Source organism: Sorex fumeus, unplaced genomic scaffold (assembly GCF_029834395.1).
Source record: "Sorex fumeus unplaced genomic scaffold, SorFum_2.1 ptg000128l, whole genome shotgun sequence".
Classification (NCBI taxonomy): Eukaryota; Metazoa; Chordata; class Mammalia; order Eulipotyphla; family Soricidae; genus Sorex; species Sorex fumeus.
Window position 1 is genome coordinate 16057105 of NW_026606185.1, and position 16448 is coordinate 16073552.

At 44.9% G+C, this 16448-nt stretch overlaps 1 protein-coding gene across 4 annotated transcripts in view; it reads right to left on the bottom strand.

The window, feature by feature from the left end:
• Positions 1-16448, bottom strand: part of MTCL1 (microtubule crosslinking factor 1) — a 135404-nt gene that overhangs the window by 85928 nt on the left and 33028 nt on the right. The window lies entirely within an intron of this gene.

Below are 16448 nucleotides of genomic sequence, written 5' to 3' on the forward strand. Positions count from 1 at the left end.
TGGGAGGCAGAACAATAAGAAAGCCAGCCACCCACCCCCCCACCACCCACCCCCCAAGTCTATTTAATCTTTGAAGCACTTGCAGCAAAATCCCAACAACAAAAAGGCAGTTGTTCTTCATGTCAGTGGACAGAAATCAGCGTGAAAACCTGCATTCCAGTGAGAAATCACAATACCAAATTTAAATAACTCTGTTCTCAAACAACACTGACGTACTCTAGAAGGATAGAGATGGCCAACTCTTGCACAGTCCAACATAGCTCTAGCAGCATTACTCATGTGATCAGAAGCTTAGATAAAATATCATGTTACACTCTGGGTGGTCACAGAAAGAACCGTGCTTAATGTCTCTGCACACAAAACTAGAAACACGCAGCCCAGGGCCTGGTGAAATAGCCTTTTGGGGCTTTCTTTTGACAGAACACATGTAAGCTATGTTCAAACATATTTGATTTCTTATAAACATTTGGGCCAAAGTGCAGTATCAGCAGCAACTTGAGTCTGACAGGACTCTTTTTCGCATAAATATTTTTTTCTCAAAAGAATAAGACACACAAACCCATGAGCTGAGAGATATAGACACAAGGCTTGAATGTACACAGGTGTGATGTCCACACATACAGCTCTGGGTCTGCTGCCAAGAGCATTTTGCCATTCCTCAGAGCTGAGTGCTGACCCAGAGCCCTGTGTGGAAGCTGACCAAGGAGTTCATGCACAGACACAGCAGACTTGTCCCACAGCTGCCCATCACGCTCCTGGGAATTTCCTTCCATGGTATGTTTAATGTATCAACATATAAATAGACAGCAGCTCTGCAGGCCTCCACCCCTGCAGAGCCAAAGGTGGCTATCTGGTGACTCCCTGAAATAAATTAAGTTTTACTGGCAAGTTGCTTCACTGTAATGAAGATAAAGTACTCTAATAAGCCACGAACTCCCTCCAGTCAGATGGATAATCAGATTTAATTGCAGCACATTCAAAAAAGCATGTTAATAATCCTGTCTCCGCTCCTCCCATGCCCAGAATAAAAACAATTTTCAATCATCTGGTGAAGCAGAGTACTCAGGATTTATGTGTGCGGAGTCCATGTTTGTAACCCTAAGCTGAGAGCCTTGCATAGTTCCTCCAGGCTCTCCAACTGATCAGAAGAAAGAAATTTACTTCCTCACATGGCAGCCAGCCGGGTGACAGGCACATGGCACAGAAGTACTAGGTCCCCAGCCCTCTGGAGACAGCATGGAACTCAGAGACACTGGGTGTGGCCCTGCCCTTCACGAGGACATGCTCAGCTCTGGGTTCTCTCCAGGCTGGTCTGGCTTTGGCAACCAATACACACACACGTACACACACACACACACACACACACACACACACACACTGGCTTGGGCAACCAATACACACACACACACACACACACACACACACACACACACATGAATGCATGGCTAACCATAAATAACTTGAATATTCCCTAAGGGATAATAGAATCAAAATACATTTTCATATTTCATATTAGCATGCCTCCTCTTCATGCAAAAATTTATGGGAAACATCAGAATGAGTTTATGCCACCGATACTAATATGTCATTATTCGAGTTGAAGACAATAGTGTTAAAATAATTACGTACTGTGCCCTATCACTAGGTGACAGAAGAGGACTCAGTGTGGAAAGCTGCCACCACCTCCAACACAGCCTCTCTGATACTATATACTGAGCTCAGGTGCCAGCACAAGAGGAAGATGCTATTCTTCCAGGCAATTGTCAGGTGGCAAAATCCTTCGCAGGCTCCTGGACCTGGCACCACTGCACCTGCATCACTTTGGCTGCTTCCCCTGTTCTGTTACTACAACAACCTCTTAACTGGTTTCTCTTTGTACTTCAGTCTCCTGCAACTTATTTTTCACAGATACCATTCTGACTGTATCACTCCTATTTCAAAGCCCCCTGGGGTACCTCAGAGCCTTTGTGAGAGCATCCTGCCCTTTGGGCCCGAACATCAGTGTCCCTGCTTGGTTTCACCCGGTCAGTCTGTGCTCACACCTCTGTCCCTCCTTCCCACCCCAGTGCTCCCGAATCTGTGATTTCTTTTCTGCTAAAGCCTGGGGTTTGGGCAACTGCACTATGTAGCTCTGTTACGTCCTAGTTGTTCTTTATGCTGTATGTAATGAGTTAAGACAGAGGGCATGGGCAAGGAAGATGCTCCTGGTTGACCAAAAGCTCCACTTTGTTGCCCACCAGCAAGTGACATGGCCAAGTATTCCCCAAGGTCAGCTGAGGAGAGCCCGGGGTCTCCATTTATAACAGAACTAAAAGTAGAGATGAGGCAACAGGAGGAGGCTGCTGTCATGTGCTGGTGGCGCTCACAGAAGACACTTCAGTTGACCTTATACATGCAAAAGTGCTCTGAGAGACTGGGTGTGTCATGGGGATCTGTCTCAAGGATGCAAGGTTGTGTGGAAGCTCCACGCACACTCCATGTTGCTTCCTCACCAGAATTGCACTCCACCCAGCGGTTCCAGCACAAGAGACAGAAGTGACAAGCCCTGAGCTCACATTTTCAAAGATTCTGAAAATCTGCATTAATATTTCAATAAATTTCCCAGAGCTAATGTAAATATTATAAACATAATCTATGCATCTTATAGGTGTATAAAATACATCACCGTATCACTGTATCACTATACCACTGTCATCCCGTTGTTCATCGATTTACTCGAGTGGGTGCCAGTAATGTCTCTATTAGTCCCAGTCTGAGATTTCAGCAGCCTCTTCTTACTCATCTTTCCCAATGCTGCTGTATTGGAGGCTCTTTCAGGGTCAGGAGAATGAGACCCGTTATTGTTACGGTTTTTGGCATATCGAATACTCCATGGGTAGCTTGCCAGGCTCTGCCATGCGGGTGGGATACTCTCATATAAAATATATATGATATGTAACTGTATTATATATGTAATGCGTCTCTTACCTTGACATCTGAAAATGTGAATCAGTGCTGTTTCCCATTCCTCTAAAATTTCATTCATCCTCTGCTGTACAATAAACTTTCACCAATTATTTTCATTTTTTGTCCTGTGGTCACACAAGTATGGTTTAAATTGGCTATGATTTCAGCTGGAGGGGACAGGCAGAGTGGAGGTGGAGGCTCTGGGGTCGCAGAACTACAGTCACCCACTGCTGGCTCCGGGCAGCTGCACAGAATGTCCAGGACCAACAGAAGTGAACAAGATGGATGGGAAAAATGGCCCTGGTCTGCCTATGGAGAAAACAGGACTGGCCAGGGTTTGCTTTCAGATGCCCATGCTCCAGACCGCTACAGGAATCCAGTTCTAGCCCTTCGGCCAAAGTCCAGCATGTGGCACTTACAACAGCAGCCCCAGGAAAGGAGCGTGGCCCGGGAGGGATCAGGAATGCTGGAGCTCCAGGGAAGAGTCAGACCCAGGTGGAACCCTCAGGAAGGACAACAGTAATGGCCAGAGAATGGATGACAGGGCCTGGTGAAGTGGACAGAAGGAGAGAGGCAGGACCATCCTCCTGAGCTCAGTCTAAACTGGCTCCTCTGTCCCTTCAGATTTTGTCTTTTTTTTCCTCAGAAAACATCACCTTTTGTTTACAGAGAACCCTGCACTATAAATCTCCTCAGAAGAGTGTTTTCCCATGGGAAGCTGGAGAAGTCAGCCCAATTTTTAAAAATCCTTTGTACATACACCCAATCCTCAGTTATTTCTTCAATACTATTATAAAAAAAAATGAGATAATTATCTGTTTAATCCTCCCACCTCAATAATCCACACCCATCCCTCTGGGGCACTGGTCTTGGACACCGGAAAGGCTGTGAACTCTGGGGAGCCCTTGGTGAGGGAAAGCCCATCAGCAACACCACAGACCCCAAAGCACTCAGTGAGAGAAAGCTTCTTCCTGAGAGGAAAACCACTCACTGGTTCCCAGTCTCCTGCTCCAGACCCAACAACAGAGCACAAGAGAGTTCTCTTTTATGTTTTCTATAGTAAAATGCCCTAGGGCACCCCCACTACCAGAACAACTCTGGGAAACAGAAGGGACAGTCCCCAGGCACTTCAGGTCCTTGAAACATTGGGCAAGCATGAATGGCTTCAACCAACATAGAAAATGCAGAAACACTGTAGAAAACAAGAGTCACAAAAACATGGGCCCTGTGACGGAGCAGCAAGGTCACTCTCTCAGTGACAGCACATGGCCTTCTCTACCCCGCCCAGGGCCTGTGACGACTGGGACCCTCTTCCTCATACTGACATAGAAAAGCACAAGATAAGGAGGCCAGGCCTGACCCCAGAGAGCTGCCAGCTCTGCATTAGAACCATCAAGAACAGAGACCTGGTCAACCTGTAAACAGGCAAAGTATTCCATGCCAGGAAATGGCTTCAAGAGGAGAGAGCACACAGACTGCCGGGGGCCTGTATAGGAATACACACACACACACACACACACACACACACACACACACACTCTCACAAATCCACATACATGCACACACATCCACACATACAAACATACTCACACAAAGACACGCATACACATACATACACATGTGCACACACACACACACAGACACACAGACAAACTTTCAGGATTCACTTGTCAGAACGGTAGGCTGGGTGTGCAGTCTGCAGAAACTTCCTGTAATTCAGGGAGATGGACACTATCAAAAGAAAAGAAAATAGTGTCGGCTAGGATTATAGGAACATATACATGTGAGAGTCCATACTCTTTTCTATTTGTGTTTGGTTTTGGGGCATACCCAATGGTGCTCAGGGTTTATACCTGGCTCTATGCTCAGGAGATCACTCCTGGTGGTGTTTGGATACCGTATGTGGTACTGGGGGATGGAATCCTGGTCAGCTGTAAAAGACATGTTCCCTGATACCTGCTGTCTCTCTAGACACCCAGAGTAGCACTGTAGCACTGTCCTCCGGTTGTTCATTGATTTGCTCAAGCAGGCACCAGTAATGTTTCCACCCAGAGTATCTTTGGTTAAGTGTCCAAACTTGGTTAAAGAGAAAAGCAAAACAACTGAAGGAATGTACAAAGACAAAAAGAAAAAGAAACCTGGGATTCAGTCCTAAGATGCAGCAGGAGGTAGGGCAAAGAATAGAAACCAGGTGAAGTTTTATCTTAGAATTTCCACAGGAAACTTCTGGTGTGCTTGAAGTGGGTAACTGACAACAACAAGAAAATCATGCTCCAAGAGTATGAAAAAAAATTATGGTGTCTCTTAGAGAAGAACATTGAAACAAAAACGGAAAAAAGCCTGAATATCAATGATCTGTAAATCTTCTTTCAAAGGGGGATTCTGGAAAATGCATTATTATTTGTGTCACGGGATAAAAATGTGAGTTGGCAGAATGGAGTGATGGAAAAAAGAATAACAGGCAGGAAATGGGAAGATCTGAGAGGTAACACTCAGATCTAAAACTCAGAGGTAATTCTTTTCCATCACCCCCAGAGAGGGGTGGAAAGAGTGTGGATGGGTATAAGGTCCCAACTCTGCCGCTGTCACGCCCGGCAGACCAGGCTTGCGGGCCACTCGGAGCCTCAGTTTTCTGATCAGGTAAGTAGAAATATAAAAAAAAAAGTTCACATCAAAGGATGATCATAATGATTACATGAGTGTCTGGAACAATTTGATAGCAAGTTGTATGTAATAAATGCTATGCCTGGGTCTCAGTTTCCCAACTCTGCAAACACAGGAAGGAGCTAGTGAACTCTAAGTTACCAAGTCTACATTTTTGTGTCCCTGCTGAGGTACCCAGGAGAAGCTCTGTGATGTGGCAGAGCTGAAAGGAGGCTCACCTGAATTCCTCTGGGGGTCCAGCCTATCACAGCCTTAAGCAATGGAGAGTTAGGGCTGGAGGTGGCTGCATCACATGTGGCTGACCCCAGTTTAACCCCCGTTGTTGCAGAGTCCCTCTGAGCACTGCCAGGAATGATGCCCCAGAATACAAAGCCAGGAAGAGCCCCCTGAGCACTGTGGTTATGCTCCCCCTGGGGAAAAAAAAGGGGAAGTTCTGGGACTAGAGATGAGGCTCAGTGGCAAAGCACATGCCTTATATGCATGAGACCTAGCTTGATCCCAAGCACACAAAAAAATTGTAAAAAGGGAGAGGGTGAGAGGAAGCAGAAGAGAGCATGGGGTAGGGTTGAGAGAGAGAGAGAGAGAGAGAGAGAGAGAGAGAGAGAGAGAGAGAACGCGAGTGCAATGTCAGCCCATTCATTGTTGAACTTTTAAGGTGCAGTAAGAGAATTTGATCCAAGTAGTGCAGTTGTCCTCATGAATCTAAAAAGGACAAAGAAACAGATTCTTCCCAGAGCCTCCAGGAAGGGAAGCAGCTGAACTGACAGTAAGATTCTAGTCACTGAGGTTCACTGCAGATTCTATGCTACAGCACTGAGGTTAACATATTCACACAGTCTTAAGCGGCTAAGTCTGGGATAATTTGTTACCCACATGATAAGACACTAATACCTCTACTATACTAAGACTCAAGATTGGACCTAACAACACCAGGGACTGAAGGGAAAAGAAAATAAAAATGAGTTGAATATACAACTGTACCAGTAATGAGATATATTTTTTAAATTTTTCATATTTATAAATATATATAAAATAAAATTAATTTTACATTTTTAAATTTTAATTTAAATTTATTTTAATGTACTCCATAATTTTTGCCTGAGAGGGAGATTGTTCACAGCAGTTTGTGTTCTTAAATACATGTTTGTCAACTACTGGTGTCACGATGTTCATAAAAATATAAATTATCCACAACTTTGAGAAGCAGAACAGGTTTAATATACCAAACATTTGCCTTTATAATTCAAATCAACATCTGTTATTGTTCTTTTTTTTACTGAATCACCGTGAGATACAGTTACAAAGCTGTCATGTTTGAGTTTCAGTCATATAATGATCGAACACCCATCCTTCCACCAGTGCACATTTTCCACCACCAATGTCCCCAGTTTCCCCTCCACCATCCCACCTCTCCTGCTTCTTCTATAGCAAATAATTTCCCCCATACTCTCCACTTTTGGGCATTAAGGTTTGCAATACAGATACTGAGAGGCTATCACGTTTGCTTCTTTATCTACTTTCAGCACACAAAAGAGAGGGACAGACATAGAATGACTGCACTCATTTGTGCTATATTATTTATCACTATTTAATATTTATCAAGTTAGGTAAACTTTTTCTGTCTTTTTTTTCTTTTTGGGTCACACCTGCGGTGCATAGGGCTTACTCTGGCTCTATGCTCAGAGATCACTTTTGGCGGGGCTTAGAGAACTATATGTCGTGCCAGGGATCAAATCTAGGTAAGCTGAATACAAGGCAAGCACTCTGGCCCACTGTGCTATCACTCTGGCCTCTACACTGGGTATACATTTGTTTTTAATGTAGGTATTTTTTAATGGCATATCTTCAAACTTCAAGAACAATGTCTTTCAAACTAAAGAACAAAAATAAACAAGTTTAGAGTCTCTTATTCAGATTCTGCATCCTGGGTTCTTATTATTTTATGTCAGCTTTTGCAGTCTACTACATCTTCTTGCTCCCCATGTGATTTAAAGTAAATCACTGAGGACTGGAGAGATAGCTCCACAGACTGGAGAGCATGCTTCACATGGAGGAGACCCATCTCTGGGCACTGACCGAATGATCTCTGAGACAGAGCCATGAGTCACCCCGAGAACTGCTGGGAATGAGTCTAAAACAAACCAAACAACAACAACAACCACAACAAAACCAAAACCCAACAAACCATTCTGCTTTCAAAAAGCAGTTCACTCATTTCCCAAGTAGTTGTAACTTAATAAGATATATAAGTGATAAATAAAAATAAGTAAAAAAAATTCTAATTATTTTTAAATCCAACCCCAAAGGGAAAGCCTAGCACATACAACCCAAAGGGAAGGCCTGGCACATACATACAAGCAGTATCTGTATCTTGAAAATCCCAGCGTTATCGCTGTTGTTAGACTTGCTTCCTGTAAGCCAAGGATCTGCAGGTTTAGATTATTAGTTTATTATTACAGGCCCCACATTCTCCACTTGAAATATAAGGAGTTCAGGATTAAGAACATGACTTGAGTAGCAGAGCACATATTTTGCATGTGCCAAGCCCTGGGCTCCATCTGCGATACCACACCCCCAACCAGGTCACTAAGTGTGGCCTCATAGTATTAGCTAGCAACCTTGGACCTGCCCCCAGAATGATGAAAAAAACAAAGCTTTTAGCAGTAACAATATTATGTAGATAATTGAAACTGACTTTAATGTACTCAAAATAAAGGAAGGGAGGGAAAAAAGAAAAATTAAAGGAAAGTAGCAGGGCCAGAATGATCATATATAGCAGGTAAGATGCTTGTCTTGCATGTGACCACCCAGGTTCAATCCCTGGCAACCCATCTGGTCCCCCGAGCCCCACCATGAGTGATCTCTGAGCACAGTTGGGTGTGGCCCCCAAAACAGAATAAACAAGGCCAGCCGGAAAATGCTGTTAACAATTGCAGTTGGGTAATGAGGCCTTCAAAGCTGGTTCTATCATTCTCTCTAATGCTGCATATATTGGACACTCTCTACCTGTGAAAATGTATATACCTGGTAAGCTTCTGGTCTGCCAATCCACCACACCATGCAGGGTCATGCCCTGTTGAGGGGACAGCAGGCTGGTGCAAGATAGTTTTCTGAGCATCTGATTCCTGTGTGAGTGGAGGCTGGGATGCCCAGGGAAGAACAAGAGGAGCAGGCCCTGGGCCCCGGGAGGCGGGGTCCTCCTTACAGACTGGCCACATGGCCATTTCTTCCTCGAGTGCAGCCAGGCACAGGGACACAGCTCTGAGCTGCCAGCTGCATCAAGCCAGCTCGTTTCCAGAGCCATTTACCTCTCCATTAAGCTGGCTTGATGAGCTCCTGGATGGCCACCAAGAACACTGAGAAATAAACTCCTGAACAGCAAACACCTCACAATGGTACACGAACATGAATTGATCAGCAAGTCTGTGTTGATGGGCCAAAAATGTACTTCCTTCCTGTTTCTTCTCTCCCCTCACATCCTAGGTTTGTGTGTGTGTGCTTGGTGGCTTTTCTCATCTCTTTTTTTTTCTGCTTTCCACTCAGAGACAACCTCACTGGTTCTTCCCATCCCATATTCATTTACTTCCCTATGTAGTTCCTTATTGCTGGATGGGTCATTTCTGCAGCCTAACACCCAGGTTTCAAGGCAAAATCCTACAACCTTCACACCTTCCTCTTAACACACACCACGATGCCCAGCAAAACCAAGTATTTTTATGCAAAAGGCAAGAGGAGCTTTCTTTCAACTGAGACTCAAAGAAACCTTGGTCTTATCTCAAACCATTCTGGGCTAGAATCCAGACCCGTGCAAAGAAAGGCAGGGGGTGGGGGGAGGGCCGGTCTTGTCTAGAGGGTTGTCTAGTGGAAAGCATTTTCTGTGGGGGATCAACTACAAGGGACTCAAGGTCTGGAATGATGTTCAATTTTTGACTCTGTTCACCAAACACAAGAGCAACTGAGTCCAGAACGACCTCAGCACCTTGAATCCAGCAACCACAGTTCCTGCCTTAGGACACTTCCATTTCTGCAGCTACAAGGCTTTCTAAACCCCCTCCTTAATCTTTTTGGACTGGAAGTAACCTGAGAACATTGGGTGGAGGGTCTCAAACACTTGGGCGATATTATGGTGAGGTAACTTTTTCAAATCCATAAACACTGACATTACTGTAAATGTGTGACCTAAACTATAATAATTTGCTTGAGCAGGCCCAGTAACGTCTCCATTATGAGACTTCTTGTTACTGTGTTTGGCATATTGAATACTCTCGGTAGCTTGCCAGGCTGTCCGAGAGGGGTGGAGGAATCGAACCTGGCTCGGCCGGGCTGGCTGCGCGCAAGGCAAATGCCCTACCGCTGTTAGTTTTGTAAATGTCCTGAAAAGAAAATGAATGAATTAGCAAAGCAAAAAAATATAAATATCTCAAGTTTGGGGGGGCCTGGGTGATTAAACAATCAGCTCATAGGACTGGAAAATTAACTAAAACCCAAGCACAGTGCACTGTCCCCAAATGGCCATTAACTTGTTTCTCAAGAATCTTTCAGGCTCAGGCAGATTTTTGGATGAATCTGAGTTAGAGGAGCTCTACAGTGAATTTTGGTTAATGAAAGAACCACCCAGTTAAAGTTTAGCGTATAATAAGTACAACAGTGAGTTCTTTCTTTTGCTTTGGTTTATTGTGGGGTTTGTTGGGGTAGGGCACACCCACTGGTGCAGAGATGGGGGTGGGCAGGTCCTTCCCAGAAGACCATGTCATGCCATAATGGAACCTGGGCCTCCAGTGTGCCAATCATGCATTAAGCAATCCCCCTGCTTCTTTGATAACGAATTATGAAGGCCTATGTTTCTCAAAAACCAATCAGCATAATGATGGAGACACAAATATGTTTCCCAAGGAGTGAGGAGATTGCCACAACCTTGAGGAAAGGAACATCGCTCTTAATTCTCACTCCCGCTCTCCACCACTGGATACTAGCAGCATCCCTCTTGGAGAAATACTTGATTCTGCTTCCATACCCCAGCTGGGTGCTCAGACCATGCTGTTCCATTCAGCCTGTGTTGCCCTGAGTTGAATTACTCCAACCTGAAGACAATATTGAGCTGGTGATAACAATCTCTAGGGAGGGGCCCTTGGGAAGGGCCTTATAGAGGTAAGGGCAGACACCATCTTGCTTCTCACTGAACTCTTTTCCAACCCCTCCATCCATCCCCTTCTACACATGCGCCTCAATCTTGCCAAGAATCTTCCTCCTGTGTGGGACATCCCCTAGCTGCTCCTATTTACTTCTCCCCACTTAGCTACCTATACTTGAGACATACCAATTTCAGGCTTCTATGATGGATTCTATGAATAATATGAACTCTTGCTTCACTAGACAATCTATAGCCCAAGGGTTTCATTGGTGTTTCCCCCCTCCCCTGTGCTATTTTCTCAGGCTGGTCTGCTAATGTGTTTCAGCTCCAACAGGACCATTCAGGATGAAGGTTAGCCAAGGACTCCCCTGAGCCTCTTTTCCCCCTTCACAGAAATGTATTCTATCTTCTATACCAGCTGGTCAGTGTAACCTAACTTGATACTAAAAGGCTTTTCTGGGTAAAACTACAGTGTGGAAAGATGGAAAGATATCTCAAAAGAAATGAGTCTACTTCCTGTTCTGCAGGCAAAAAACATAAAGCAACATGCCATTCCTCCCTGCAAACCATACGAGGTCAATTAGTCCTCCAAAAATTTCCCCCAAGATAGTTTTCCAATTCCCTGGATTTACTGGCCAAGGGGAAAAGCCCACCAACTTCAAGGCCCAGGGACAGCTCAGTAGTAGGTAATCGCGTGAAATCCACGATTAAAGTGTACAACTCCAGTGAGTCCACAACTAAGCATGTGAGCACCACAGCTAGAATATGCTTCAGTACCACCACAACAAAAGTGATAAGCGACCTAAAAGGCCAGTGACCAAGGGACGTGAGACCAAGTGTATGTGAGACACCTAGTCATTGCAGAAACAGTAGCAACAGGAAGGGATAGAAGCAGAGAACACGGCTCAAAAATCACGGATAGACCCGCAGGACTTCCTTTAGTGCATACAGCAAGCCAGAAAATAGCTCAGCAGTGAGGGGTCTATCCATTGCTGGTGCTGAGACTTGAGTTTAAAGCCCACCACCAGGGTATGACTCTAGAACAATGCCAGGGTGCCTCAATAGTTCTGTGGTACTGCAAAACCTGAATAAATCCACATCCTCGGCTCCAAATATGGAGTGGTCGTTTGAGTATTACCTGGAGTGGCCCCCACCCCACCAGGACCCTGAGCACTGCTTGGGACCCCCTCCAAAATTCATGAATGTAAAAACTAATTTTTGCAAGAAAAGGACAATACCACCAATACACTTATTCTTTGTGCTTCCTGCAGCATGTGAACTGAAGATAAATTCATATTTGCAGGAGCTGGAGAGATAGCACAGCAGGTAAGTTACTCGGCCAAGCCAGGTTTCATCCCCAGCACTCCACATGGTCCCCTGAGACTGCCGGGAGTGATCCCAAGCACAGCTGTGTGTAGTCCAAAAGCAAACAAGAAAAAACTCTGTGGTACCTATAAATGCAAAGACTAATTATTGCTATAGAGTAACTTGACTGACAGTACTATCTTAGAGCAGATAGCCAATGCATAAAATTATCTTTTAAAATCTGCTCTAGTAAATTCAGAGCTGAGGTGGGAAACAAGAGCATAATCTTTTAGTTGGACGGCTGCCTGCCCTGTGATACTGGCAGAGAAGGGGAAAATGCCTCCAGTATAGAAATGAGAAACCAGGTAACACCTTTTAGAGGGTAATGCTTTTAGCCATGAAACCATGGATTTAACTGATAAATACTTGAATGGTTATCTGAGGAGAAATATGAGAAGTGAAAAAGAGGTTTGTTCCTTTAGACTAACACATTCCAGTGAGAGTGATATGGTGGTCTCCCGGAAAAAGCATTTAGTGGATGGGGACTTAATTTCTGAAAGTCCTGATACCATCTTCTCCTCTCAGCCTCTCTGCCATCATCAGACACACCTGACCAATCTGCAAGCAACTAGAGAGTAGGCAACAATACCTGAGCCAGGTAAGCTGGACGCTACAGTGGTCCTAATAATAAGACACAAAGCAAAGACTGCAAGTCCCAAGAAGGATACATTTAGAAAACAATTTCACTTCAAGATGCAGGACTGTGAAATCGCAATGGTACGTAATAAGGAAATCTTAAATGGATGGGAAAGTCAAGTTACTGGCAAAGAATGACAATTAGGCCTACAGCTCCTGCAATGACAATACGGAACCCCTGACCCAATAATGAATTGTAACTTTTTGTATGTTTGGAGATCACATCTGATCGGGCTGGGAGCTACTCCTGGATTTGTGTTCAGGGGCCACTCAACAGTGTTGAGGGAACCATGCAAGAACAGGGATTGATCCAGGGCATCCTGCAGGCAAAGTATGTGCTCCAGCCCTTAGGGCCACACCCCCACTGTTGGCTGTATCTTTAGAAGTGCTAGGGCAAGATGATTTAGTCCAAAATTCTCTATCTAACTGAATTACTGTTTGAGAGTAAGGGTCAAAAGAAGTTGCTTTTCAGAAATTCTATTGCTAAAATAACGTTGAAAGATGCATTTTAAGAGGAAGGACACAGAGCCCATCAGAAAAGTGTTAATAGAGATTGAGAACTTTCATTCTAAATGGCGAATGGATAAGAAAGCCAGATCAGATGGGCCTTGGCCTTGACTTGGGGCAGCTCTGTCCTGCACAGGACCATGGGACCCCGAGAGAACCCAGAGTCTGCGCAGTAACTGGGCTTCTCCTCCTCTCTGTGTGTCATGGAACTCAAGCCGCCCAGTTTGTGAATCTTCTCAGTTATCCTCTCACCTCTGAGGCATGAAGAGAGACCTCCTCAGAGTCCAAACTGACCCCCCATTTATCACCTTTTGGCATCCCCCACAGCCACAGCTCATCTTACACTCATGTGTGGTCACTTCTGGTCTGAAGAGAGTTCTAAGCACTGCTCCCATGCTGCCAACCAGCTGCCTCCGGCACACCAGCTCTGTGCCCAACCCCCAGTCAGTCTCTAAAAACAACAGCAGTGCCATCACCATGGAACCTTGTCCCTGCTTTCTGCAGTTATCCCTCAAACATTAGCCCTCCTCCACTCCCACCCCAAGGTCTTCACTACTAATTGTCAAAAGAGTGCTTCTGCAGCACCCAAAAGGAGAAAGAGAACAAAAGGGAATGCCCTGCCAGAGGCCAGGTAGAATGGAGGGTGGGAATGAGGGGTGGGAGGGATACTGGGATCATTGGTATTGGAGAATGGGCGCTGGTGGAGGGATGGGTACTCAATCATTGTATAACTGAAACCCAAGCACAAAAATTTGTAAGTCTACAACTATACCTCATGGTGTTTCACTAATAAAAATTAAAAAAAAAACAGTGCTTCTGGCAAGACTAACACACAACTCTACCACAAGAATCCATTCCTCTACTGAGTTTTGTTGGTGTGAAGCTGAAGAGAAAGGATGGCCACCTTGGAGTTTGACTACTTTCTAGTAAAAGACAAAGAGAGACAACTCAACTTCATTTAGCACCAGCTACTGGAACACTGCAGGCACTCCAGGAAATTTTTAGTCTACAAGACATTACTCCAGCTATGTACTGAAACTCCCACCCCCCAGTGCTTCCTAAGGCACCTAGCTCAGCAGACTAACTCAGGCATGAAATGGAATTAGGTTTATCCACAGGAATTTTAAACAAGTGTACATGGCACATTTCATTAATTTTAAGAAACACCTTTTCACTTCTCTGTACTCAGGCTGCATAATTTAATTGTGGCATTTAATAGTTGATGTGATTTTTCTCTTCATGGTTTTTCTTTTCCATGAATGACAGGGGACTGGGCTTGTCAATGGAATGCAGGCCAATTTTGAGACCCAGAATTCTTTTAATGAGGAAGATTCAATTATTTTCTTTTCCTTTTGCTTTTGAGCCGTATCTAGTGGTTCTCAGAGCCTTCTCCCCACAGTCCTCTGGGGTCCCTGCAGTGGGTTGAACCCAAGCTTCTGCATGCAAAAAAGCATATGCTTCTACCCTTTGAGCTATTTCAGTGGGTCAAGAAGGTAGCTTATTTCTCTCCCGGAAGGGAGCAATATGACACCTGCCATAGCCATGCCACAGGAACCCATGCCAGGCTGCTTCACTCGGGGAACCCCAGAGGTGGGCAGGTGAGAGCCCTCCCCACCCCAAGGGACCCAGCCCTGGCAGTCGAAAAATCCACTACCCACCGCCGCCATGCTCAAGGCTGCTCCCCACATGCTTTGGCCGAGCCTCATATACAAGTAAACCTATTCCTGGACCGAGTGGCGGCGAATCATATGACATTCCCTATCATCCATTCTCCAAGGGTACCACACCACATTTGACGAGGTTCAAATAGTAGGCAACCAATCATCGAGGGAAATATATTTTTTTCAGATATATATATATGAAAGTTTATATCACTCAACCTTTAACGACAAGTTTGTGATATCCTAAAGAAGGTGTTAATGGCTCCTGCCAAAATAGAGCAATCTTCACACTATTTCCTCTATGGATATTTTTTGTAGCATTTTCAACAGTTTTTCATAACAAGCAATACAAAATATATTATTTTGGTTGTGTTTTGGGACAGAGCTTGGGGCTTGGGATAGAAACATCCCAAATATGGTGGTGGGAAGGTGGATTGGTGGTGGGATTGGTGTTCGAATATTAAATGTAATCAAATATTGTGAGCTACCTTATAAAATAAAACTTCTTTAAAAAAAGAAGGTAGCTTAAGGGACCAGAGGACATGCAAACCATACTAGAGCCTCAGGTTCAATCCCTGGCAAGTCACGGTTCCCCAAGCACCACTGAGAACAACCCCAAGTACTGAGGTGTCAGTAGCCCCTGAGCACTGCCAGCTGTGGCATCCCTCCCAAATTGGGACCATAGACTTCCAGAGTGCTCAGAGACTCTGGAGGCCATTCCCAGTGGCACAACCTGATGGTGTGGTGGCTGAGCCTCAGAGAAGACGCAACTCAAGCCCAACAGTACTGGGGCCCACGAGGGTCATGCCCTAGAGTGCTCAGAGGTCACCAGGACCATGTGTGGTGGTGCTCACGAACCAGCAGAGCTCTACTCTGCAATGTTAGGGATTAAACCAGGAGTCTTGTGTATATGCAAGGAATATGCTGCAGGTCTTTGAAATCTCTTGTCCTACCCCCTCCCCAGGATGATTTGATTCTTCACCTTCAATTCTTTACTTTGCATGTACACAGCCTAAATATATAATTCTAAGCATATTGAATTTTGACATTTCTCTTCAGGAAAGAAAAAGGTATTTTAATTTCCAAAAACTGGGGGAATGGATTTAAGTGATTGCCTTGCAAGTAGGTGACCGCAGTTTAATCTCTGATACTGTATATGGTTCCCTGAGCACTTCCAGGAATGAGTCCTGAATACAGAACCAGGACGTCCTGAGCACTACAAGGTGTGGTCCAATCATCCACCTAACCCATGTACCAAAGAAAACAAAACATTTTGTTCTGTCTCCTATAGGGCATGTTTCCTACTGGTCTGAGGGTTCACCCACCAAGTACACACTGACAAAGACAAATAACTCACTGTCACTGAGACACAATTTTCTCAGCTGGAAATGGGTTGATCTCCCGACTCACAGATCACTCAGGGAAACCAGATGAGGTTCCCTCCCTGGAACAGAGACACCCAGAGTTGGGACAGGGATGTGCTTAGTGGCAGGGCCCCTGCCCTACATGTGTGTGAACCTGGGTTGGACCAACCCCCC